Source organism: Dermacentor albipictus, chromosome 3, assembly GCF_038994185.2.
Source record: "Dermacentor albipictus isolate Rhodes 1998 colony chromosome 3, USDA_Dalb.pri_finalv2, whole genome shotgun sequence".
NCBI lineage: Eukaryota > Metazoa > Arthropoda > Arachnida > Ixodida > Ixodidae > Dermacentor > Dermacentor albipictus.
In genome coordinates, this window is record NC_091823.1 from 32980110 (window position 1) to 33005404 (window position 25295).

General features: G+C 48.5%; 1 long non-coding RNA gene across 1 annotated transcript in view; it reads left to right on the plus strand.

Annotated features, from left to right (window-relative positions):
• Nucleotides 1-23142, plus strand: part of LOC139057347 (uncharacterized) — a 68660-nt gene extending 45518 nt beyond the window's left edge. The window contains exons 2-3 of the long non-coding RNA XR_011512694.1: nucleotides 11877-11944; nucleotides 22741-23142. This is a non-coding gene — a long non-coding RNA (uncharacterized lncRNA). The remainder of the gene's footprint in view (nucleotides 1-11876; nucleotides 11945-22740) is intronic.
• Nucleotides 23143-25295: the final 2153 nt, after the last annotated feature.

The window sequence follows — 25295 nt, forward strand, 5'->3', positions numbered from 1 at the left end:
CGCCAATGAGCGGAGCGGGGGCCGGCGGCGGACATGGGCTCTTGGGCAGCCCTGCCCCCCCCCCTCGCCGACTCCCCCCCCCCTTTGGCTCCCCCAACTGCCCCCGCTCAATGCGCACTCTTTTACACGACCCAGGTGAGGCCTTCCCCTGAGGATTGCGGCAGCTGTCCGCCTCGGTGTGCGGCGGCCCCGCGCTGATTCAATCGCGCATGCTCCTCGGCGATGACTCTTCCGCGTCGGCCGCATACGCTTCCGCCTTGTTTTCGCTCTTTCTCTTTCTTTTTTTTTTTACGTGTCTGCCTGCGAGGCTCGGCCGTGATTTGAGCGCGGCCCCGAAGAGCTCTTGAAAAGTTTCCAGGTTCAGACTTGCGCGAGAGTTGCGTTCGCCCGGTGACTCACGAAGCGGGTCGCGGAGCAGAATATTGCGGACTAATTTGCACCCTGCGCGAGACACGGCGAGTCTTTAGCGAGCCCCAAACTGTTGCAGCTGTAACGCGGTGCTTTTGCACTGTGAGCGAAGGTGTGGCGGTTATTCGTGACACGTAGCAAAGATCGCGCCGTATACTGAAGCATAAAATTGGACTAAGCATGCTTGATATGTTAATCGGGCACGAAACAGTGTTACTGAGAGCCCCGACCGGTCGTTCTTGTTTGTAGATAGTTATATACAGGACGACCACTGAGTAGAGAGAAAATGACATCATCAGTGCCAATGCCATGCAGTATAGGATGCAACATATTCGAGACTAGCAACAACAGCAAAGAAAGGTTCGCAAGCGTGGCAACTGTTGCGAAGCTGCTGATGGTGTTTTTTGAAACCTTGAGAGACTCCTTCCCAGTTGTGCGCGTTGTTGAAAACGTTACTTTTTTTTTCTTTTTGGCATTGGATATCGCTACGGTAGCATAAAACTAGTTTTGTTCAACACTGCTGGCATTTAACGACAGCCACTACGAAAAAAAAAAACGGGGCAGGTTCAGTTGTGCTTGCTTGCGTGAGTGTGTTTGTGCGCGTGCTGTACACGTTGCTTTCGAGCATTCGTCGACGTTTAAAGGTAACGAAGCGCGCATGAACTTGCACATTTTCTCGCTGTGCTCGGAAATATCCGACAACGCAACATAAAACGTTCGTTGCCTTCTCTCGTTTCTCTGTTTCCCTCTTTACGCGAAAATCAATAGTAGCGTCGGGTGGCTGGTATTTATATCTTTCCCCAAGGTTATCTTGCCATCATTTCTTCCTTTTGCTTCAGCAACAGCTCTGGTAACGCGGTCTGAAGAATGAGAGCTGCGTCTGCAGGCGATAACTTGAAAGAAAAAAAACAAAGAAAGAAAATGTTGCTTTTGAGATCCGGCCTGAGGTGTTTTATAATCATTTCGATTCTCAATTCGCGAAGGAGCACATTCTTTTCATTCCTCTTTTTCGCTAGTCGAGCAGTTCCATTAACGTCGATTTCGCAACGGCCGTCGTACCGGCAATAGTGTCGAAAACATCATGCAAATGTGCGCGACTTCACAACGCACTAAGGATGCGTAGTGTTATTTATTGTTCTCTCTCTCTCTCTCTTTCTCTCTGTTTTCTTTTATTATTTAAAGCAAGTCGGCCAATGTCCTCGCATTTTTCTTGTGTTGCATAACTGCACCCTGCCTAGGTTATTCACCGTAGAAATGTCTTTGTGAATTGAAACCCGAGGAAAATGAAGTCTCGAGTTCCTTTTATCCTCACTTTTTTTTATTATGAAAATTTCTACAATATTAGGCGACTCATTAGGCTTGCGCAAGCTGTTTGGGCGGATTGTATTCTCCCGGACTGCTTTTGGCTAACGTGTTTCGTTTAACTGTATGACTCAGTCTTGTTCGGTTTCTGACGCGCTATGCTATTTCTGCTAAAGAAAGAAAAGTTATGTTTAGTACATTTTTTTTATTTTCGCAGGGTTTTCTTGAAGACATGAACACATAAAAGTAACTGCAAGTTCTGCGTCAGAGTGCACTTGGAGTAGTTTTATAACTCGTAATCCGGACAGGCCCACGAGGCTCTAAACACTCATTTTGCGTGAATGCTTGCCTCGCAAAAAGAAATACAAAGAAAGAAAAAGCAGAGAAAAAATAAATATTGCATACCTTCAGCACCTTTGCTATTTGCACAGCGTTCTAGCTTATTTTTAATCCGAGTTCATAATCGGGCGCATACACTATCGCAATGATATTTTATCATTTCACTGCGCCAGGCTTTTGAACAACCCCTCGTGCCATGTGTTGCCGTAAAAAAATGATTCTCTAATCCTCCAACGTAACGTCCCAGCCTACGTAAAACATGCCCTTGTTGCGCAATCACCCGTATTAGTTATTACTCTGCGAAGGAGAAGCACGTGCAGTGAAACACGTGTGTCGCATTTTGTGGCACGACGGGAAGGACACTACACAAAACACTCGTCATGCCGGCGTTTCTGTTTCTTGTTCGATTCGAAACCGAGCGAGGCGTGATGAAGTTCCCAACATAACGGCTCAGTTTTTCAGTATCGTTCGTTCACCTGTATCAGTGCAATGGACCTCGTTCTCTCTATTGCTTTCGTTCTTTCATACGGTGCAATGTACAGTACGCTTATTCGCTTGCGAAGAGTCTCGCAAGCATCGCCATAAGAGACGCCGCTCGCGTAAGTCAGAGATATCCACTTCACGCATAGCTTCGTGGACGTGCTTCGTAGCGAGAGGTCACCGGCGTGACCTTATCAGTCACGCCGGTGTCACGGCCTTCGCGCGGCGTACGAAATCCTGCCGAACTCATAGAGCCGGTGACGGGGTATAAGCCTACGATAGAGCTCAATCAACGCGCAAGCCGCCTGAAGGACCGAAGCTGCAGACGGGACGAAAGGGTCTTCGGGGTACATAAAGAAGAAGAACGGTGAAATATTAATGAAACAGCGTAGCCAAACGAATAGGCAGCCGCGCAGACAGATTGCATTCGTTCTTTCCTTTGCTCGCGTTGTCTTCTGGTTGGGGAAGCGGAGGGAAGGGTTAGCCGCACGGCGCACTGCCTGCCGGTAGCGGCGCCAGTCGACCGAGGTGAGCGCCCGAAGCTCTTCCGCTCACCTCCATTTTTTTCTGATTGTTCGCCTCATCGCGACGCTTTCTTTCTCCGCAGTTCGTTGTTTTTCGTTCAACGCGGCGACCCCGTCGCCGGGGCGATGTGCCGTGCTGGCGCTGCGGAGGCAGGGCGCTTTGAATTTGTTTGGTTTTTCCCTTGGTCGCTTACCCCGCTGGCATCTACCCCGGCGGCCCCCTGATGGATGGCTGTAATCAGGGAACGGGGGAAAACTCAGCCGGAGCGCTCTCGCGCTGTACATGTGCGCGAGTCGCCGCTTGTCAGCGAGGCTCTCTCGCCGCGCGTATATGGCGACTCGCGGACGGTATATTGCCATTCGCATTTTTATTCATCGCTGCCCCCCCCCCCACCCGCTCTGTTTACTTGATAGGGAGGTAGCTGCCACTCTCGCTTTTGTTTTCTTTTTTCTCCTCCGCTCTCCCTCTCTCTCTCTCTTTGCATATCGTCGGCCTTGTTGCAGACTCCTCTTGGACGCAGTTTAAATGAACGTTCACTCTCTTCTCCGCTCTCTGGCGCGCGCTCGCGCCCCTGCTTTTCAGTCAGCCTCGTTTCATCGCTCATGTCATTGTTTGTTTTCCAGGCCCTCCGTGGCAGCAACTTTAGACACTATATGCTCGCGTGATTCGTTTTCCTTCCCTTCTTTCGTTTTCTTTCTGTATTTACCTCTTTCCTTGCGTGACCACCTGTACGCCGTGGCTTCGTGCGCGTACGTTGTCTCTAGATGAACGACGACGTTGTTAAACGCTGCGTGCGTTTACTTACTGCACGCGCGTATAGTTATGCGTCCAGCATTACAGGCATTTTTGGCCCAGATCGATCTAGTTTACCCCCCCCCCCTTTTTTTTTCTCGTGTGCCCTTATCCGACAAGGGACGGCACACAATACGCAACTCGGTGGCCTGGAAAGTTCACCACCACCCGCTACGCTCTTAACATTTTACCTGTGCTGTCTATACGTTCATATGCTTCGGAGGCAATGATCATTCATTCATTCATTCATTCATTCATTCATTCATTCATTCATTCATTCATTCATTCATTCATTCATTCATTGATTCATTCATTCATTCATTCATATTAAGTAATTCATTCATATTAATTAATTCATTCATATTAATTCATTCATTCATATTCATTCATTCATTCATTCATTCAGTTATTCAGTTCATTGAATGTATGCTGTATCTTTACACGGTGCTAGTGAAAGCATTTAGGTAAATAGCACTGTTTCTCTTCTTCTGAAGGAGCGAGGCGATGACTGTGCTGAGGTGGTTTGCGCATTTCAAGGACAGGCTAGAGCAACTGCGGCAGTTCTTCACTCTCTACTAGCTATCCACCGAGCGACGGTTGAGAAGCGCGACGTTCACGCCTGCAGGCCCATGAATCTCGATCCACTTATCGACCTGTCAGCGCACCATCCGCTAGCTATGGGACCGCAGCTGATTTCATTGCCGAGGGACGCCGCGTAGGGCGAAAATAAACACCGGCGCTAGACAGTGACGAGAGGTCGGCTGGGCGACAGCTCCCAGCTTAGGAGGAGGCGACCGAACAGAGCTACCCAAACGGCGCAGTGCTCGTAGAAAATTTGCAGCTGTTGAGCGGAAGCGTTTCTTTCTATAAAGAGTCTCTCCCCTCGATGTACTTTCTTATTTCATTCGAGAATTCGTCTTTCTTTTCTTTTTTTTCGTGATCACTTCACTCTCTCTCTCTCTCTCTTTTTCCTCGTGTGTGTGTGTGTGTGCGTGTGCGTGTGTGCGTGTGCGTGTGCATGCGTGTGTGTTTTGAGCCCGGTGTGACGGTTGCAGGACATATTTATGCGTCGGTTATTTGATATAGCCCCATTCGCCTCCTGGCTCTGTCCCCGTTCTATGGTATTTGGAAGTCACTCCCTCTGCCCCTTCCTCAATCTCCTCTCACGGTCTTTTTCTTTTTTTTTTTCGTGAACCGGCTGAACGCTGGGTGTCTTTCTTTTTCTCCTTCTTCCCTTTTCTCTATTTCGGTTGCCTTTGGCCTGTTCTTTCTCTCTAGCTCTAACATCCCCCTCATCTGGAATGATCTCGTCTGCACCGCTCGTCAGTAGAAATTCGACTCCATCACGAAAGCAACCATAACTGCTAAAGATGCGGAGGTTGGAGCCAGTCAGGGTGCAGAGAGGAGAGCGTCGGCTTCCAAGTCGGCCTCGGCTTTGCTTCGCTAGTCTCCGGCGGGGAAGAGCTTCAGTTAGAAACGCGACGCGTGCGATGTACTGTGCTTAAATCCGTGCAGGGCTATTGCAACTACTGGCCGCGCTGAGCCGGTCATGGGCGCGCCCAAGAAAGGGTCGTGACCAGTTTTCACAGGGCACGTCGGGCACTATGACCACGATTTCATCTCTTTCCAAGAACGTTGCCGTCGTGAGACGAGATGCGGCCATATTTTTTTGGTACTCTTTGTAGCTTCGTGATCCTAGTAATGCATTTGGGCAAGCTTGTCCAAAAACGTCCATCGTATAGGGGATTTTTACCACGTGACGTCACGAAGACGTGGTAGCGCTGCCGTCGTCACATTTTGCGCAGACGAAAAAAGAAAAATAAACACGTATTTTGTTCATTTTCGTTGAAGGCAAGATTAATTGACGTGGTCAAGTTTACCGAAGCGTTACTTTGCAAAGGTTACTACTGTTCGAAGCGGTGAACAGCGCAGAAAGACGTGTCAATGTAGACGCCTGCTCCTTTTGCCTTGTCAGATCTGTTTCGTTTGCAAGCATGTAGATTGTCAATACTGTTTCTGTTCGCTCATAGTCCATTTGCCGCTATCCAAAGAACTGAACGAAGTGATACACCAATATGAGGAAATTCGCTGGTTATTGTCGTGGCCGACACCTCAATGGCGTCTGCACACTGGCAAGATCGCTTTTCTCGTTCGCTGACGATGGGGTATGCGATTCCGCGGTGCCACTGCACAGTATTACGAAAATTGCGCGTCGAGGTGGCAGTGGAGGTGGCGGAGGTTTCGGGGCACCGGCTTCAGAAGAAGCCTTCTCGACTTCATCCATCACGTGGCAGCGAATCTCTCTAGGGGAGGTCGCCCCCACCACCGTTAGATTGCTGGCTGACTGGCCATCCTGGCGGCAGTGAAAGCTGCGAACGAGTAAAACCGAAACGTGAGGAGGGCGGGCGCCAGCGGCCGCGCCAGGAACCGGAAATGCCGCATGTGTCGCCCCCTGCTTGTCGCGAGCGGAAACTGGGCCTGGGAGCCACGCGTTCGGGGTCGCGGCTCCCTCGTCCCCGGGGAGCAGAAGGCGGTGGCGACGTGGCCTGGCGGGCACGTGTTTCTCGTCTCTTTCCGTTTCCTACCGGGTCGGGCATAGTTTTCCTTCTTTCCTTTCTTTCTCGAGCTCTATTTTGGCCTCCGTTCCTAATATCTTTGATCTCCTGACACAACCCTGTTTCACTCGTATGTCGAGATAACGCACCATCGCGTGGTCTGGCAGGAGATCCTCTTCCCCGACATTTCCGTCGAAAAAAGTTAATGCCAACGCTTAAGTCGGAACAGAAGAACGAGATAGCACGTTCAGAAGTCGACCGGCACATTCTGCTTTTCTTTCTTTCTTTCTTTCTTTCTTTCTTTCTTTCTTTCTTTCTTTCTTTCTTTCTTTCTTTCTTTCTTTCTTTCTTTCTTTCTTTCTTTCTTTCTTTCTTTTTGTAAGCTTTAACCGAGATCCTTTCCAGAGACATCCTGTTTATGAGATATAGTGCAGGCAGCGCCGCTGGTAGTGCAGACCTGCCTGAATGTCTTAAGAATTATTACTCCTTTAGGTATTTCTGCAATCAGACGGGATCATTTATGTGATCCGGTTAACCATAAGTGCTCAAGCGAAAGAGTTTGATTTCGCTGAGTTGTGGAGAGAGCTAGACCGGCCAAACGGGAACGTGCTTCAATGAGTCTGCGCGAGGACAAAAGCTTGCTGTAAAGAATCAATCAACAGGGCACCTTGCATTTCATTGCAAACAGAGCAAATTGATTCCGTTTTATGACAAAACCACGTTTTTAAATCGGGAGTGAGGCAAGGTCAAACGCTGGATCGCAGAAGAATATTTCATTAGGTTAGAAAGAAACTGATGTATCAGAACAGCTTCACTGTCACTGATGGAGAAGGAGGTCGAGTTTTTGGCAGGTATACCTTGCAGTCCTGTGACACTGTGGTGTGCACATAACATAAATCTGGCTTCAAAAGAATAAACATACAGTTAAAAAGTAAGTTAGCGTTGGCCCTGTTTTGTTTTTGTCTCTGCAATCATCTCCTGTTTTTTTTTTTTTTTCGTTGGAGAGCTTTTGTCCGTGCATTCAGCCTCTATCACGCAAAGGAAGCGCTGCTTGTCTTCGACTTCTTTATTGACTGTATTCAAGGCTGTTTGGCTCTCGTGGCCTTTATTATTATTATTATTATTATTATTATTATTATTATTATTATTATTAACTATACTCATAGGATGTTGGTGCCTGTTAAACGGCTCCGGCTACTCCTTTTCCCTTAAAGGGACACTAAAGGTTACCAGAAAGTCAAGTTAAAGTGGTAGAGCAATGTTCTAGAACGTCTAAGGCGTCAATATAATCGCGAACAGAGCTTTAGTAACCGAGAAATTGAGGTAAATGCATGACACGATTTGAGACCCCCCAGCGACATTCCGGTACTAAACCGATGACGTAAGGTCTCCCCGTAATTTATGTTACTAATACTCAACTACTCGTAATAAAAATATCATTTCATTCGATTATAGGACGGAAAAAAATGCTACTTGTCTACGTCTGTTCGATTCTAAGAAAAAATAACATTTTGACGTTGCCCTTCAGTAATATGGGCGTTCGAAAGGTTTCGTTTTCGCTCGACTCTGCGCGCTCGACCCTGCGCCGCGCTCGACCCTGCGCCGCGCACGCTTTGGAGTTTCAGTACTTTCGTTATCGCGTTGTGCTGTGAGGGTTCTGCTGGCTCGCGAAACTTTCATTTGGAACAAGCAGCGAGAATGCCACGTCCATGTGATGTCGTGGGAAGCCCTCGTTGCTTTCCCGCTCCGGAGAGCCGGTGTCGAGGCCGCCGTCGTAGTACGCAACGACGCCGGCAGTGCGAGCCCTCAGCAGCAGGTTGCGCTCGTCGGTGCTCAAATCGCTGAAGTTGAGCCCACCATCGCGAGCCAATCTGTCGGTGTCAGGGTCCATTGCGACGAGCGTCGAAGTTAGCGTCATAGAATGAAGTACCAGCTTATGGGCGTATTGCGGTATAGTAGCGGCGCCTGGTGGCGGTGCGGGAAACGACATCTGGGTCATGCCAGCTTGGCTGTCACGAAGCACGTTTCTAGGCCGAGTTTTGCGTCGATTCGCACTTTTTTATGCCCTGTTGCGAGTGCGAAAAGGCTCACAGACCAAGCCGACCACGCTGCGAGCTCGCCGCAGCGTATAGTTTAACGAAAACGGACTCTCCGTGTGCCGTGGGACGTAATGCGTTCCTCCTTCCGCTAGCCACCATACTCCCGCTTTCGCACTGCTGTCGGCTCTGTCTTGGCTCTGTTTCTGGCCGCGCGTTTGCGTTTTGCGCAGAAAAGCCGTAGCGCCGTCTGCGGACGCCGTTCTACTCACCGATGGCGCAACGTCACTATGAGACCATGATGTCAGTTCTCCTCGATCGGAGGGCGGGCGATTTGAACTGCGCTAGAGGTACGCGGACGCTTCAGAACGCATTTTCTCTTAAAATAAGTCTCTCCTTGGCACGAAACAAGCGTTTCGAGGTTTCTGTGATGGTATTTCAACAGTCCACGTTGACTTAATAGTAACCTTTAGTGTCCCTTTAACTCATTATTGTGATAAAAAAATGATGAAACAACGAATGAAGAAAAAAAGAAGTCACAGGTCTCGATGTAATCACGCTGACGTATACACACAGTAACCATCGCTGGTGGAAGACACGTCGCACACACACAGAGAAGAGCCACAAGAACACAACTTGCGCCTCGCTTACTGCCTAGTCAACGGAACGATTGTTTTCACGCAAAAGGTTCGTGAATGGAGCTAGTTGGAAGCTGTTCGGGTTGACCGACGCTGATCATCGCTGATCACTATACATACAACTGACATTTACTCAGCCTTCTAATCTTTGTCTGTCATTGCCTCCGTGCATTTTCTTCGCTTCGCGTACGAGTACTCCTCGTTTTGCTGTGTGTAAGCCACATCATCGCATTACCCGGCTGAGCACTTAGGCTATAGAGCGAGATAGTGCTGTGGAAGACGCGGTGGTTTTGAGTGCGTTGACGCTCCGCCTCAGTACCGTTGCTTCATTAATCAGTGGTCAGTGCTGTCGCAGAAGCCACAGTCGGGAAGGCCGCCGGCTTCATTTGTCACAACGCCACAATTATCGTTTTCTTAGTCCGGCAAACTACATCGTTTCGCCATTAACGAAGACAGAGCGGGCTCGTTCTGCGTTTCTCGGGCGTTTTGCGTCTGCGTTTGCCATCAGCTCTCTCCCAGTGCGATACACTGCTGTGCCGCCTACGACTGGGGTTAGTCTTCGCAAACTCGCACTCCTACACATCTTTTGAAGTGCTTAAAACCTTCATATGCGATCGCTGCAACTTTGAAGAGACCATCCAGCACCTCCTCTACCACTGCACCCAGGTCAATCTCAACGTCGGTCTCTTCGGAGCGCGCTCAGCCAACTCAACGCTTCACATTTTACAAAGGCATTCATCCTGGATGCATGACCACACCCATCATGAGTTCATAAACCTACGCGCGTTGTACTGACTTACCTCAAATCGGTGGACTTGCGAGGATGCTTTAGACACCTTGTGTCTACTAATGTGTATGTGAACTCTTTATCCTTTTGTATCTGTCTTCTCCTTCCTTCTTTCAATCCCGCAGTCCCTCTTCTTTGTGCAGGGTAGCCATTCAGAGGTTCCTCTTGTTACCCTCCTTGCCTTTCCTTGATCTCTCTCTCTCTCTCTTTCCCTCTCTCTCTCGGTAGCTCAACTCATGCATGGAAGACAGGAAATGCCGAGATCTAGGTCTTCAAGGTTGCATGCTATGGTCAACTAGTTCGTGTGCGCGAATGAGTGTATGTCCGTATGCGAATATGTGTGTTCGCTGTGTTTCGACGCAAATCATTTAGTGTTCTAGTATACCGAGACATAGAAGTGCGTGGAGACAATCTTCTGGACACAGCCTGTGTGAGGAAACCGAGCAGGTGCAACGCTACTTGAAATGTGTCAAAAGAAGACAGAAGTGAGACGCAGGAAGATGGACTAACCCTCGTCGAGCAAGGAATGTCGCCGGAGCCAGTGTTTCCACAATTTTACTTGTCAAGACAAGCTCCCTTGTCGAAACGGGGGCCCCAGCGACAACCCTTGCACGACTACAGTCAATCACTCGAAGGATAACGGTTTTCGCCACGGCAGCTCATATTCAAACCCGTTGTTTGCAACCCCGTGAGGCCAACACAGCATTCGGCGTTGGCAGAATGTATGTCGAAGGTCTGTTATCTGGTATTTCTTATTCGTGATTTTTCTCTCATAACATCATCATTGTCAGTTTAGCTCATTCCTCTTATTCACCGTCCCCATTACCCTAAAGCTGAGTAGCAGGCTAGAAAACTGAAACTGAGGGAAACCGCCTACTCTGACAATAAGTTTATTTCTCTCTGTTATCCGGGTCGCGTCACAGGTAACTTCTTATATTTGCACATTTACCCGATATTTTCACTTCTTCCTTAGGTTTTTCTGAGCAAAAAACAAAGGGGGAAAGGGGTTAAATTTGCTGCTATTGGTCCAGTTTGTATCAGTGATATGAGGCACTGCCACGCTTACAGCTTCTCGTAGAAACTTTCATGTTGTACCTCGTTCTGAACCATATAGTTGTGATATCGTATTTGAAATTGCTGTAGGGAGAAGCTCGCTTCACGACAAGGCGGATAATTGAAAGCCTTCGCAAAGCGACTTTGGAGTGAACTAAAATTAGTCGAACGATATGATTTACACGTGGACACTTTGTATAGCGACCGTGTGCGTGACTGTGTGGACATGTGACATACACACAGAGTACGTGTTTTGCATTATTTGTGTTGCGGTGCTAACGGGCGCGATTCAGCTCTCTATTATGTGTGAAATGTGCGCGTCTTGTTGAAACCAAGTTTGATACCAGCCAAGCCTTCACAGCACTTCGTAGTCTCTTAGCGATTTCGCCGACCTCGAAGAGATGTCTGTCGCCGGTCTTGAGATAACCATGACAGTGATGAAAATCAACGCAGAGTGATTATAACGAGGACGACGAAGCAATCATCAGTGCAAGTTGATAGCGCAATAATAGGCGTTTCACATTTTAGCCGAATTCCGTGTAGTGAACTTCTTATCAACATGTACCAACAATATGGATATCTATTCGCGACGCTTCAGTGCTTGTACAAGGTATGCCAAAACGAAGTAACTTGTTCAGTGCTGCAAAGCTAACTCGATTTTTTTTTCAGGCGAAGTTTCTTGCTTCAAGTAAGAAATGCACGAAAACTTGCGACTGCGCATTGTTCAAGCTGCAGTTCCTGCTTTTTTTTTTTAACCAATTTTGTTCTCTCTTCTTCAAGTAACAAGTTTACCAAAATGCGTGAATGGATTTCGCTCGAGACACTTCCCGTAAAAAAAAGAAAAAAAAGAAAAACAGAAAAAACAAGAGAAATAGCGCATGCTGTCTGCCTTATCACTCAGCTGGTTTCCTCAAGCTTAACCATTGCTTCAATGTTTGCTTTTTTTTTCTCTCTTTTCCAGGTAAGCAAAGTTCGACGCAAGAGAATTTTCTCCTGCTGCTCCACCAACACTCCATCGCCAACATTGCAGTGAGCGAAACGCCAACTTTATATGAAGTTTTTTTTCTTTTTCTCTCTTTTTTTTACCTCTCAACCTTTTCGCTCCTAGGTCGAATTCGTGCGCTAAGCCCAGGCCCCGCGCTCAACGAGAATATGTTTTCTTTTCTGTATGTCTCCAATTGTTTCCACGCCCGCCCTGCCGTCGGCGTAGTCCGCAATGCGGCGGGTGGAGGAATATTTTAATGCAAATCCACCATCGTGCAGCCGCAAGGCTTATTCTCGGCAACTCCTTATTCCCTTTCCGTTTCCTTTTTTTTTTACTTCCATCGCTCGCGCTTGTTTGCCCTTCGTCGTGTATCAGTTTATTACTTCCCTTCGTCCTTCCTTCCTTTTTTTTCTCTCTCTCTCTCTTCGCGCGTTCGCAGCGCGCTTCCAATTCCTCCTCTTTCCGTTCCTTCTTCTCCCTCGGCGCTCTTTTGTTATAACGTCGCTGCCGACAACTGCATAGATTAGGTTGAATATTTCAAGAATGGCCGCGCGCCGCCAACTTCTTTTGTTCGCTGCCGACGCGTTCGCTCGCTCGTTGGCTGGAAGGAGAGAGTGTGACGACGGCACAGGCCGAGGTCGCGCGCGCGAAGGAGAGCGTATGCGCTCTCCTGTCGTAAGAGGGACGCGGTAAACTGGCGTCTCGTCTCGTCAGAACCGTGCATCGTCTCCCGAGGCTGATGATGCTCGCGTCAGCCAATCGGAAGAGAGCGCTTGCTTGCTTTGTTAGTGCTTTACCATTTTGCTATGCGTATACACTTTTGGCAGTGCTTTGTTTCGTTGTTTTCTCTACCTATGATTTTGGCCTAGTCGTACCTATCTGTGGATAAACTTACCACATCTCACGTTTCATAAAGAAGAGAGTATAAGACGGCTGCCACGCTGTTTGCGATGACTGCAGTGGCTCTGAAGGTGCGACGTTTGCGTGCCGAGAATGTGGTCGCGGGTTCAGATCCCGCTATCCGCCTGCGGCCGCGTTGTAGGAGTCGGGCCGAATGTGAAGGAAAAAGACGGGTATCTTTAGTGTAGATTTAGGTAGATGGTAAAGAATGTACCTTCTCCTTACTTATTCAGCATTGATAAGAAGCCTTCCACTAATGCTTAGCTCCTTACCTTGCAACCCAGGTGTAAATTTGCGACGTAAAGAGAACATTTTCGTCATTTTATCACGTTCCCCTGCCGCGCGTGCTCACATTGTACTACGCAGTCAAGACGAACATACAGGCAGCCGATTCTGAGACCTACCGTTTCTTTTTCCTTGAGTAATGCTTTACAAAACTGTTTAAAATGCTTAAAAGCATTCCCTTCTGTTTCCTTTTCTCTAACACTACTAAGCATCGCCACTGTAAGCGGACTATACTTCTACTTCAAGTACGTGTTTCAAAAACTGAATAAAAAAAGTACTACCAAACGGGATTAGAGGCTGGGAAATTCCACGAGATTGTTATTAAAGAACCCCTCTCTCATTTTAGCAATGTTCATTGTGGTTAATGGAGATGTGCATCATTTATTCTACATTTAATAATAGATGTGAAGGCTCACGAAGTGCCGCGAAATGTCCTGTTTTTGGAATGACATCGCATGTTTGAAAAAAAGAAGCCATCGGCACAGTTATTTCTTTCTATATACAAACTAGGTATACGTGTTACTTTAACGACGTATATAATACAAAATTGACAACAATGTATGGTCAGTATGCGCGCGATGCTGCAAGACAAGAGGCATAATAAGGGGAATCCTGACGTGCGCTCGTTTAGGGACAATTATATCGAAAGAGCTTGGGCAACAGATTGAAAGTGCGTTGACGTCATGTAGACGACTTGTAAATAAATTGAAGTTGTGTTGACGTCTTATAGACGTCTTGCTTACCACTGCTTATCCTACAGCTTGCTTACTCCGCTTGCTACTGTTCTTACTTACAGATACGAAACTCATACGCATTCTTCAATCAAAAGTTGATGAAAAGTGCGAAGTTACAGTCCATATAACAATTTCTACAAATCTGTCTGCAGCTTTTCTGCGGACTGGTAAAATAAATTAATGTAAGGCAGTGACCAACGTAAGCGCTGTGGGAATGGACGCTTTGCGTCCTTCCGGAGAACTGGTGACTGGCGTCGTAGCCTTCACGCCTGGTGAATAAATGAAATCTGTGGTAACGTCTTGTAGACGTTTTGTAGAACAGTTCAGGTTGTGCTAACCTCTTATAGGCATCTTTCAGATGTCAACCATTCTGTTTATCTACAGGTACGGAACTTATGGACATTCTTCCGACAAGAGTTGATGAAAAGCGTAAGATTATGAGCCCACAGGCTACACGAATGTGTCTATCGTCTTTTGTGCGGACTTGCAAAATTGATAACTGCAAGGCAGCACCAGCACAAGCGCTGCCGAAATAGACGCACTGGCGACTGGCGTCGTAGCTTCCGCACTGCTGCACGCTTTTATCCAGACTAAGTGTATGCAGTACGTCTCTGCAGCGACGGAATAACGGTGAAAACCAACGCGCGCTGGGGCTTTTTTTCTCGCGCGTGCGCGAGCTTCTGCGTGAGGACGAGACCGAGTGGTAGAGGCCTCGCTGGTGCCTGTCGGCGGTGAATGGTGCGTCGAGCGTTGTTCGCCATGACATGCGCAATTTCTTTTCGTGTATTACTCGCCCTTTCTTTTCCTCTTTCTTACTTACGATTACGAAACTAGAAAAAAATATGTATATTTATCGGCGCTCCAGCTAGCCAGCAAGAAGGGCAAACTCGAAGCGCCGGGAGTTTCGAATAGGTAGGAGGAGGGAAAAAGATGGAGAGTTGGGCAGAGAATAACTTAAACGACCCGTAGCGAATCAATACGCCAGAAAAGACAGATAAAGGAAACTTTGCCTTGTTCCACTTACGGTGTTAAGTTGAACCTTCCGAAGTTTATTTTTCATTCCTCGTGCTTCGGTCATCTTTTTTGTGTTGAGTTTGTTTGAACAGCTCGTCACACTGTCGTATACGTAAATTTTTTTTTTTTTCGGTCGAGTGCGTGCGCATCTATATGCCCGGCCCGCACACTTATGCAAGGACGTCCGTCATGTCGTGTACACTTGCGTGTCGGCGGTGGCGCTGCGGTGATTTCATCGTGGGTTTCAGACAGCAGCGAGAGGCTGTAACAAAAAGAGAGAGAGAGAGAGAAAGCAATCGAAGAGAGAGAGAGAGAGACAAAAAATAAAGGGAAGGAAAGACAGGGAGGTTAGCCAGTGTAAATACCGGCTGGCTACCCTGTGCTGGGGAAAGGGGTAAAAGGAATAAAAGAAGGAAGAGAGAAGAAAAAAAGAAAAAAAAGAAAAAACAATGCACAGAGTAACGCGATGTTGCGCGCAACAATAGTCAAAGGCGTTCGCACAATTCATATGTCCTTAAGACAGACGGGTTTCGGCACTCAAGGCCTTAAGGGCTTTGCTCAAGTTCTTAAGTAATCGAAGAAATTGAAACAAGGTCGCGGGGAAAGCAAGGCACGCCGCTGCCTGCCATGCTCGGCGAGACAGCCAGTTGGAACACGCGAGCGAGGAGTCAAGCACGGACATGCGGGCAACTCCGCCGAGTCTTGAGCTTCGCCTTCTTCAAGACGTAACCGCGCGAAAGCGCGCTGTGGCAGCCGCGCGGCGAGTAACGCACTGGGATGCGGGCATTTGCAAATAGCGTTGGGAGACCGGGGGGAATGAACAGTTCCGAGTCAGGTGAGCGCGCGCGCGCGCCAGCTCTGACGGCAACAGCGCGGAGGCGGCGGCCAGTGGCCCCGACGAGCTCTCCTCATTCGATATTCATCAAGGTGTGGTACTTCGCAGGATTTGCTCATTGATTTATGCCCCGAGGCATACTTTGAATATTTAGCGTAGCGAGCGCGAGAGTGCCATGCCCCCCCCCCCCCTGCCCTTCCCCCCGGGCTTGCTTTCTCCGAGCATGTCTCCCCCTGCTGACACTGAGGAAAAACTTTTTTTATTATTACTATTAATATTATTATTCGTTTGTGACTGCCGCATCGTTTTGATTTTCCATTGGTTTCCTTTCTTTTTTCATGTCCGTCACTTTCTTTTGCTCGTCTCTAATGCTTTGCTGCTTTTTATCGAAGAAGAGTCCTTTTGGCATTAAGAAGTCTGTGTTTCTTTCTATCCTTTCTGTTTATTTTTCTTTTCTTTATCTGACTTACCACTTCGCTCTTCAGTTCTCGGTTATGTTTTATTCCAAAACTCTACAATAACGTTCTTTTTTCTTTTGTTTTGCATTGTATATTTTATTTTTATCTCTTTAGTCCTTTCAAGCGAGTGACATAATTTCGGAAAGAGCCCTATGCGAAGTGCAATGCTCTCCCCGTATAGCGAACGCTAATTTACATCTGTATTCTTGTGCCGCATGTGCATAAGTAAAAGGCCCCGAAACTGTTAAGTTCGCTTGCCCTCTTTTCATACTGATAAAATGATGCCGTCACTGGTCACTGCTTAGATGAAGGTTGCCTATTGATCACGCGAATGCTCGCGTTCTATATGGTATATACGTGATGTCATCTCGGGAATGACTCCGCAATCTATGATATACATCGTAAATAGTGCTTAGTTAACGCGTAGGGTGTCAGCAAAATGGTTCGTTCTATTATCACAGCCGTCATCGGAGAAATTTTGCCCGACTGCAGTTTAAAAAAAACCTCTTGATAGTTTTTCTGAACAGCGACGAAAGAGCGATTGTCCCAGTACTTGCAAATGTGAATTCAATATTTAAATTTGCCATAAACATCAATTAGACCGTTCCGTTTTACTATTGGACGCATAAGGTACGCAAACTTCTTAGAAAGATACGTCGTTGACAAGTGTGTCCTTTGCAGTCGTAAACTTCTGAACGAAATAAAATTAGAAAAGAAAACAGTTCTCGTATCGTCCTTTAGGTGCGCGCTAAACCATATTTCAGGTGCTCAAAACTTATGCAGAGCCTTCCACTATACGACTTCTGTCATAAACCATGCAGTATTTTGTGGATTTAGACAGCTTGTAATGACGACTGGTACTCATTTTTACACAGTAGTATTACGAAGAAATAATTATGGCAGAATAGGCGTCTCGAGTTCGGGAAATTATGGGCGAAGGCAGCCATGTGCTCTAAGTGGACGAAATCCCGATGTGGTCCAGAGGACCGCAGAAGTATATAGAGTCAGAAAAGGCAAAATCACACTCTTATGTCGAGCACCGATTAATGAACAAGTTGAACAGGTAGGTACACGATGCCGCAATGGGGTCCGAGATGTGCCAGCGCGCAAATGAGAAAATGTAGACAAATGAAATACTCGGCGCAAAGTTCTACAACAACGCTCGAAACACTCGTGTGCATTGCGCAACACGCACACAGTTGAAATCACCCCGAGATCACCCCCGGGGTGATCTCGGAGGCCATGGTGTTCTTTTCCGCCGCATAATTTCAACGTCGCGCTACCGCTGCGCGCGAAACGTGTATTGTTTGCGATGGCGCCTCTTCGGAACACTAAAAATTACTATTGCGTTATTAACTGCCACAGCAGCACTGTAAACACGAAAGTGTTGAGGCCACGAGTGAAATTCTATTCCTAACGAAATGGTACGTAAAGTAAGTAAACTGGCAAACGCAGAGATCTCGTTCATTGATCGCTCGCGACTGTGTGATTATTTTTATTGATTATGATTTAGTATGTAATCCACATGAATTTCATGATTACTGGCTATATAACGTTTTTCTTCAAATAAACTTTTAGTCGTTAGACCAGCGCTTCTCCTCTTCTTTCTCGACTTTCGTTTGTGCGTGCGCTACCCAAGAATAGAAACAAGTTTCGCTGCATGCGCTAGCCGTGTTCGGAGTTCCTGCGTGCCGAGAAATTGAATATGTGCACGATGCATAGAACATGACCGGAGTTCGTTCCTGCATCACTACTGCACCGATCGATAGAGTTACTGGAAGATAGACGCCCGCGTCTTGGTCGCGCCATGGCATCGCTGAAGCAGAAATGATTACCGGTGCTTTTAAGCTCACTCTCTTGACCACTGTTAAAAAAAAATACTTAGCTATTTACACTGCTGCCTCTATTCTATAATGTAGGGGTAGTACTAGTTAAAGTCATGCACTCATATCTTATTTGTGTTGTGAGGCGATATATTTTGTACATTTCCGTACAGGGCCGATGCAACCCCGTGGTCGCCAACAGAGACAACAGATTTGTAGCAGAAATTTTGTGGAAAACTGCAAAAATTAGATTAGCCAACAGGCGTTGCATGCGCCGACGATTTTTCCGGCGGCACATACGATGTAGTCTCCGATTAACTGCTCCGCACCACCTACATGGCTAAGCAGACGCTGCCCTTTCGCCACATTGTAGCCGCGAATGTAGTCGTCAACAACTCAGATCTTCTTAAAGGCAGATCGATGCGTGTACATCGTGCACATGTCCTTCGAATGAAACATCGCACACACACGCACATAAGCGCGCACATGCACACACACCGCGGGCAGTACGAAACAGACACGTGCAGTGCAAACACGTGCAGGGCATCAGACAATCAAGGCGGTGTGAAGGGGAGGTTGGGGAGTTGTGCACCCGCTGGCTGAAATTTTAACTCGTATGCGGCGCTCTCACGCCTGCGCGGCAGCGCCGCTCAGCGGTGCCGTTGTTGTCTATAAGTTACATATCGTTACATTTCTGGTCGTTAAACCGCTTGAATCAACGAGTGAAATCAGTCAACCAAACGCTGTGGCTAAACATCTGCAGAACTCGTATACAGACTGTGTAACTTCCCTGGCCTCTCGCAGAGGGCTGAGAACTACCTGCCCTCTCTCCGCCACTTTCTGGAAGGAGTGTCCCGCCGTGACGGCTGTACTTACACGGCTGCGTGCAAAGTGAGCGTGCGTGGACAGAACGTCAACGCCGCCTAGACTTCTGCAGAGCGTGCCTCCGCGTGTACAGACACTTGACGAATGGACTTCACTTCGCACGCTGGGCCGAACGGCTCTCCGGGGTGGTCCGCGCTTCCAGCTAGCGTCTCTGTCGGCCGGTTGACCGGGCAATCGAGGGGACCCTGCGGCGCTGTTCCACTCCTTAGCCGCCGTCGCTGACCAAAGAGACCGCGTGACTCATCGCTCGCGTCTTGACAAATTCGTTGTGCGGGCGAGTTAGGCCGACGTAGAGGGAGCCACGCTGTGCGCATGGGTCGCGGGGGCGAATCTCAGTGTCCGTGGGGCGTGCACCACCCACGACTTTTTTCTTGTCTCGAGACCTTTCTTTCGTCGTGAATCGCGAAACGCTCTTAGCAGAAAATTGGAGGGCGTCTGTTAGTTTTGTCTGCCAGTTCCCAGAACCGTAAACAGCGGCTTCGGCGCCGAACGTTTTTACGGTCTATCTTTCCCGCTGAACATCTTTCATTTTGTCACGTCGGTCTTCAGTTGTCGTGGCGAGTTATTTACTGCCGAGTTGATACTATCAAGTCGGCCTCTCAAATACCACCCTCGTGTCTGAACTTCCAACGGACGGCATAACGTTGATGGGAGTTCACAATATGAAGTTCTTTCAAAATGCGCTTCTGTAGTAAAGTGTTCTACTGCTGCTACACAGGAGGACATTAAGTTCATAATCTGGACTTAAACAGACATACGGCTGCAAAAGGCATTTACGAGCGCTTATTCTTACCTTATTCGAATGGCCGATAGACCAACGTGTGACTCTTGCGAATTTGAAGAAACCGTTGCGGACCTGGCCTCTTTACGCCAGTCAGACCATTCTTCTTCAGACCTCGCTAAACCAGCTGGAGCGTAGAACTTTTCTAAAAAAAAGAATATCGAACTGTGGCCACATGATCGAGTCGGTGGCACAGAAAGCTATTCGTGCGCTACTGCACTTATTGAAGTGCACCTGCCTCAGAGACGGTTTGTATTCCTCCTATGACATCTTCCTGCGTGCAGGTAGTGTTGACTCTATTCCTCTTTCTGCTTCATTTTATCTTATATACTCTCCCACTCCCACCGCCCTGTAGGTTAGCGAACCAGACAGTGGCCTGGTTGACCTCGTTACCTCCCTCTTGTCGCCTTCTCTCTCTCTCTGTTCTCTCCCTTGTAAGGCACCACGCGAAATGATGTGGTTTAACTAAGGTGCCATCTAAAAAATGAGCGCTGTCGAAGGGGGAAAAAAAAAACGTCCATTAGTAAGTTAGTCATCCTATTCCAAACGCGATATTACCCTCGTAGTTTGTCTTTCCACATCCGGCAAGTCCGCTTCCTTCCCTGTAGCCGTGTTAGGTGCACCCAAGGTGGCCACACCACGGTCTCGCAACGCCGGAAGTCCGCGTCTGTCATCGCACCCTGTCGCTCACTCGCCTTGAGCTCGATCCTCTTCCGCCCTGCGGTCGTGCGTCCTCTCCGCTCCACGGACGAAGAGGACACGTGCGCGGTCGTGCCAGAAATAAGAGGCGACCTTGACAATCAAAAAGCTTCCGTACACCGGGACAAGAAGGACCGACCGCAAACTCGCCAAGCTACGACAAGGCACATCGAAAACAAGAGAAGCAAAGAGAACGCAGTTCAAGGGTGCTGCTTCCGAAGACGCTGTCTCTTGTGTCGCCCTCCTGCGGATTCCCCGAAGGAAAGGAAGGAACCCGACTGGGGCAGGCCGGCGGGGAAGCGCTGGGGAGACGGCGGTTCGTGACGACGCCCGTGGGGCCGAAGCAAAGCAGAGGACGTGGGGGCCAGCTGCGTGTGATTGTGTCTTTCTGCGCCAACGACGGCGGCGGCGGTCTCGAGATTTTGAGCATCTGACTGGCTTTCCTCGTTCCTAAACGAAGTCAGTGGGGGGAAGGGAGAGAGAGAGAAGCCACTGGCACCCTCCCTTCCCACTTCCCTGGAACACTCTCTACTACAACAGCGGAGAAAGCTTTCAGTTCGGTCTGCTGCTCAGCTGTGTCTCTTACGCCCGCGGTGGTATGCAAACCGCGTCTTCTCCCCATCCCGAGACGTGGGACACGACCGCCACCACCACCACCACCCCGTGGTCGGCGGGTGCCGCGAAGAAAAACGAAGCCGGCACCCTCTCCCCGTATAGCCTCCGTTTTGAGAGTTTTGAGCCTTCCGCTGCCCCCCCTCCCCCCCCACGGCCATGGTCTTTCTTTGTGGCTCTCGTCGTGGTTCGCTCGGCCGCCAGCAGGGTGCCGCCAGCCGTCTTGGCGGCGCCGTTGCTTTGACGAGGCTGAAATTGAGATTGGCTTCGCTCAGTGCACGCGTTCTCGGCGTGGTGCGTTATGGGGGCTGGGCTCCGTGAAAGTAGCCTCTTTCTGCTGCTTCCTTTTCTGTCTCTGCTTCTTCTTCTTTTCGTTCTCCCGTAAGCAGAGCCTCGACATTCGCAGCGCACACGCGCGCGCACGTCGTTGTTGCCGCGTTTCGGTTGATGCACGACCATTAAACTGGGCGTTTCAGTGGCGCTTTTACGTTCGCTGCTGACGGGATAACAACCACCCTCCGCTGTGGCTCCTCGGCTTTCCATTTTTCTTTTTCTCGTTGTTCAATCGGGTGGTTGAACGCGTGTATTTTGTCCGAATACGGTGGGTAGATAAAACGTTCGCGCTTCGTTTTCTGTTATGTGGAAGGGATGGCGTAATAAACACGTCACCATATATTGTCTTTAGGGACAGCTAAAATAAGGTTTGCGCATTCTTCGCACCTCTCTCTCTCTCTCTCTCTCTCTCTCTCTCTCTCTCTCTGTGTGTGTGTGTTTGTGTCGGTGTGAGAGTGAAATATAGCTAAAGAAAGAGAGGGTAAAATGAGAAGAGCTTTTGGTGGTCCTTTTGTCAAGTCCCAGTGAAATTGGAGCCGAAATTCGAGCGAACGTGGGCCATGAGATTTAAAAAAACTTAATTTGTTGTTTGGACCTGAGGTTGAAAAATTGAGCGGCTGTTTAGCGCTAAATGCGAGCGAAATGCGTGAGCACTACCTCGCATCTCTTTGAGAACCCGGATCCATGATTAAAACCACGTTAACCAAATCGCAGAATGTTCAGGAGCTCACTCGACACACCTACTACCTCCTCGAGGTAGTAGGTGTGTGTATATATAACTGGCGGTGGTGTATATATATCTAGTTCGACATCGACACTCCCGATGCTAACGTATTAAAAGTGGTGCTCACTGATTGTACAATTGTCTCTACCTGCTCCGTGGAGACAATCATAATAGGTGTCGTCAACTCTAATAGTTGGCAGCTTGACAAGTGGCTGCCAACGAAGGTCTAGCGAAGCCTTGCACACTCTTTCAGCGTCTTCATTTCTGGGCAACTAGTAGTAACGTTTCACGTTGTTTCCTTCCTATTCTGCAATGGACGCTCTTCCGGATGAAAGGCATGGTAGCATTAGACCGGAGTGAAATGGAAAGTTGCACCCGGATTGCGGTTGTAGATAACGGCTGTCTTATGCGGAACGGTAAATGTTAGTCCAACACTGGCGCACAGTTAAACTGTTACAACCTGCCGCATTGTCTAGCAAGGCAATTCGTGTTCCAGAAAGAGACCAAAATAAAAAAAAGCACTCATCAGTCCGACGTCGTGGTCGAACTACAGACGTCATAGACTCCAAAACGCTGTTTGATTCTCAGCAGAACGGGGCTGAGCAGTCTTTTGGGTGACAAGCGCAGCATGCTGTTATGTATTAAACATGTAAAACTTAGCTTTTCATTGGATAAGTAAACTGCCGTTTTTGTAAAGAAGCCGTTATGTTAATGTTCACTTGTTAATGTTTCCCTTCTCATTCCTTTCTGCTCGCAGACAAGCACCGATCCGGTGGCGTCACTGCGGCGTCTGCAGACCACATTTTTCAATGGGCTTAGAGTGCGAACGGCGTCTGTTAACCACGTTTCGGGCCCTTATCGGCCGGAAGAGACTGCGTCTGGAGTTCCTCGCTCGTTAAATTTGCTTAAAGACTGAAAGAGAACGCTGACCTAACAAAGACACAAGAAAAAAAAGAAAGCTCCCCAACGCGGTCTCCTAGATTGGCCGTCCGTGCGAGCCACCGGCAGACTCGCCATGGCCCCCAGCTGCGTGACAGCCGTCTCCTCAATTGGTTTTTCTTTACCATTGGGCTCTAGCAACTGGGCTACGGAGGGAGGACCTGCCACCCACCGGGGCACCACTGTGTAACATAACACCGCCATAGTGGCATCGCTTATAGTAAAACTCCAGATACTATGAAACAGGACTTTCTGTGTCAATTGTACCTTTGCGTTTGTGTGCTTGTGCGCGCGCGTGTGTGTATGTGTGTGTGCGTTATCAATTCCTAAATAAGGCTGGGAAAGACGTTTTCTGAGGTTAACCTCTCGTTCAGATACGCCACTTCTCTCGCGCAATGACTGATTTGTAAATTAACAACGAACGATAGTGGAACAAGTAGTAGCAGTTCACAGTTCATGCTGGTGCGACTTCTTCGGAATACCAGAGGGCAAGAATTGTACGACATTCACATGTCGCTCATTAAGAAGCACAGGCGAATAATTAACAACCTTGTGCAACTTTTCATTGGTTCCTGTGCGTATTACCTTGAACGATATTTGTTGTCGCTCAAAATCCTATACTGCAGTTTCTCGCTCAAATGTTTCTTCAGATGAGAAGCGACAGCCACTAATAGGCACCAACCATGAATAACCTTGTCGGTATTCACCTCTTAGTTCATAAAACAAATCGTGTTTCTGATACGAGATGTACGAAAGCTACAACGCAATTTTGCTTTTGTTCTCTCCATATTCTAATATTTCTTTATTCCTCTTCCTCCCCTTTCCGAGAACAGGGTAGCAAACTGGCCTTGGTACTATTAACCACGTTGATTTTCCCTTATCGTTTTTCTCTCGCTCTCGGCAGCCAAGAAACGTTACGTTAAGTGATTACGGGCTCTGTCCAATCCACTGAAGATTTTTTTTATGTGATGTACACGTAGGATGAAAATGTATTGTTATTGCTGATGTTGTTTTATAATTTACATGGGAACAAAAAAATATAAGTGTTCGCCGAAGCGAGTTACGCAACAGAGACTCGTGGTAAATATGCTAATTACTAGTCTCGGCAACGATTTTACTCCCATAGCTTGCACTCTGTCATGTAATACTGTTCCGCCCTGTTTGTACGCTCCTTGCCTCCAACAACGCTCGGACTGGACGTAGTGCATTCGCAAGGGACTAACTGGTAGTCCTCACTGATTACTCAATTAACCGTTCGTCGAGCTCTTTACTATTCTTAATATGCACTAAACAGGGTGAGACTGACTTTGCGCGCACTTGAATTTCCCGCAACGTAAAAAAAAACGCCACGTTTCGCGGCACTTTAGTGGCGCAGGCTGCTCTCAAATGTGTGTCCGCCCTTCCCTTTCCACTTGGCCAGCGGTCCGTCTCTCCCGGTGCTTCCCGAGCACTTGCGCCACCCACGCCCTCTATATGTCACCTACTGCGGTGTTCCTTCTCGGGAAGAGAGGAGGAGCCCTTCCAGCCTTTTTAAGTTCATTAGCCCGGCCCTCCCTGGCGTGTCGGGACTTGCAGGCGTCAGCCGGAGGCGGAGAGGGGGCGGGGGAAAGAAATACGTAAAAAGAAGAAAAGCGAAGCGGGTAGCTCTCAACCTCAGAAGCCACGCACGTCGCTCGCCTGGACAGGGGTCCGACCTAGCCAGCCAGCCAGCCAGTCAGCCAACCGGCGAGCCTTACAAGAACACCGCACGCAGCGGCCGTCCTGAAGACGAAGGAGAACGGCGTGAGTGTCGTGTGCAGGGTGTGCGCGGGTAGGGGGACTCGGAGGCAGCCGGAGAGGTTTTCGGCGCTTTCAGTTTGTCACTGAAAGCACTCCCCCCACCGGCATCTCGTCGACCAAGGTGCTGGCGTCGCTGGTTCAGCGGGAGGGTTTCGCTGATTGCCCCGGTGTGGTGGGAGTCGTGGCTCTGCAGCGCGTTTCTCTCCCGCGCGCTTGCCACCGTCCTGGCGTCGACGACGAACCCGGCTGTCTGGATTTGGAAACGTCGTGCACAGGATGTGGCAGCGATACGACGGACTCCAAGGTTAGTCGCTCCTCTGCTCCGCTCGCACGTGCTTCCCTGCAACCCACAGCTGCAGCGCTCTCGTGTACGGACCTCGTGACTCAGCGGCACCGGGTTTTTCTTCTTCTTCTTCGTCTTTCACTTCTCAAGACGGTATCACTTTTTACTTAAGGTTTCATTCATTTTCTCGAATGACTTTCTTTTTTTCGCTTTTTCTTGCTGGAGGGCGTGTAGATCGAACATTCGTTGTCTCTGAAGCCATAACGCGACCATTTTTATCTCTCTTGTCTTTGCATCCACTGTAGACCCCT